Genomic DNA, 2,500 nt, shown 5'->3' on the forward strand with positions numbered 1-2,500 from the left:
GAACCCCCCCCCCCCCCGCCCCCCCCTGTGTTGTGCTGTTCTGTGTTGTGCTGTGCTGTTCTGTGTTGTGCTGTGCTGTGCTGTTCTGTGTTGTGCTGTGCTGTTCTGTGTTGTGCTGCGCTGTCTGTGCTGTGCTGTGCTGTGCTGTTCTGTGTTGTGCTGTGCTGTGCTGTTCTGTGCTGTGCTGTCTGTTTTGTAGTGTTGTGCTGTTTTGCGCTGTGCTATGCTGTTCTGTGTTGTGCTGTGCTGTTCTGTGTTGTGCTGTACTGTCTGTTCTGTGCTGTGCTGTTCTGTGTTGTGCTGTGCTGTGCTGTGCTGTTCTGTGTTGTGCTGTACTGTCTGTTCTGTGCTGTGTTGTCTGTGCTGTGCTGTTCTGTGTTGTGCTGTGCTGTGCTGTTCTGTGTTGTGCTGTACTGTCTGTTCTGTGCTGTGTTGTCTGTGCTGTGCTGGGATGTGCTGTCTGTTCTGTGCTGTTCTGTGCTGTGTTGTGCTGTTCTGTGCTGTGCTGACCTGACTGTTCTGTGCTGTGCTGTGCTGTGCCGTGCTGTGCTGGGATGTGCTGTTGTGTTCTGTGTTGTGCTGTTCTGACATGTGTTGTTGTGTGCTGGGATGTGCTGGTCTGTGCTGTGCTGGTCAGTGCTATTGTGTTCTTGTTGTTCTGTGCTATTCTATACTGTGCAGTTTTGTTTTGTGCTGTGCTTTTCTGAGCTGTTGTGCGCTTTGCGGCGCTCTGTGCGTGCTGCTATGTGCTATTCCATGCTCAGCAGTGTTGTTCTGTGCTGCTTTATACTGTTTGTTGCTGTGCTCCTATGTGCCATGTCGTAATGAAAAAAAAACTCTTTTCTTAGGAGAATGAAATAAATTGAATGCACGGAAAGCTCACCAAAACAAGAAAACAGACGAAAAATAAAACCAAAACTGACCAACAGACGAAGGCCATTGCAAATCGGAAGGCACGAGTCAGAACAAATCACTCGTTTCAATCCAAATCTTGTTCCTCTCTCTCCTTTCTCAGCTAGAGAGACACCGTGGCAGAATGTGGAGTGATGGCCTAGAGGTAACGCGTCCACCTAGGAAGCGAGAAAATCTGAGCGCGCTGGCTCGAATCACGGCTCGGCCGCCGATATTTTCTCCCCCTCCACTAGACCTTGAGTGGTGGTCTGGACGCTAGTCATTCGGATGAGACGATAAACCGAGGTCCCGTGTGCAGCATGCACTTAGCGCACGTAAAAGAACCCACGGCAACAAGAGGGCTGTTCCTGGCAAAATTCTATAGAAAAATTCACTTCAATAGGGAAAACAAATGAAAGTGCACGCAGGAAAAAATACAAACAAATGGGTGGCGCTGTATTATAGCGACGCGCTCTCCCTGGGGAGAACAGCCCGAATTTCACACAGAGAAATCTGCTGTGATTAAAAAGAAATACAAATACAAATGCGTCAGACTTTAGACTTTCGATCCTGTGTTCACAAGTCCCCCCACCTCCACACCCCATCTCCACCCCTCCCAAGAGTTTGAGACACGTTTCGGCGAGGTCTTGTGACTTTGGGAAAGGCACTTTACTCCGACGGGTCACCTGACTTCACTCAGGTGTGAACGGGTAACCTGACTTCACTCAGGCGTGAACGGGTAACCTGGTTTCACTCAGGTGTGAACGGGTAACCTGGTTTCACTGAGGTGTGGACGGGTAACCTGACTCCACTCAGGTGTGAACGGGTAACCTGACTCCACTCAGGCGTGAACGGGTAACCTGACTTCACTCAGGTGTGAACGGGTAACCTGGTTTCACTGAGGCGTGAACGGGTAACCTGACTTCACTCAGGTGTGAACGGGTAACCTGACTCCACTCAGGTGTGAACGGGTAACCTGACTTCACTCAGGTGTGAACGGGTAACCTGACTCCACTCAGGTGTGAACGGGTAACCTGACTTCACTCAGGCGTGAACGCGTACCCTGACTCCACTGAGGAGTGAACGGGTAATCTGACTTCGTTTGGGGAAGGTTCCAACGGCGAAAGGAGAGCATTTGGTCCCACCTTCCAGTGCCGAGCCCCAGACACAGTGGGTATGGTGGATTCGATTCCCCGATGGCCTGTAAAAGGCTTCTAGGACCTTTAACTTTCAATTGTCCCAGCTGAGCGGAAACCACTGTAGTCCCAGCTCGTGTTGAGGGAGAAAACATATGACTTTCGTTGCATTAGCATCATTGTCAGATTGAACAATGCGTTGATGTTCACTTGAGATGGCACTGAAAGAGCGAGGGAAGGGAGATCACACAGAGTGCAACTGGGGGGGGAAGGAAGAAGAATTGGAAACACCTGCTCTCTCCAGTCGTTTATAAACGTGCAACATACTGAATGCGGATATAGAAAACCGAGTAACAATGTTCTCTTTACTAATTTTGTTTTCCAATTTTGGAGGGTTTTCTTTGTTTTGTTTTGTTTTGCTTTTAAAAGAAGTCTTTTTATTGCTTTTCTTTTTTACGGTAAACAGTTTGCGT

Source organism: Babylonia areolata, chromosome 7 (assembly GCF_041734735.1).
Source record: "Babylonia areolata isolate BAREFJ2019XMU chromosome 7, ASM4173473v1, whole genome shotgun sequence".
Classification (NCBI taxonomy): Eukaryota; Metazoa; Mollusca; class Gastropoda; order Neogastropoda; family Buccinidae; genus Babylonia; species Babylonia areolata.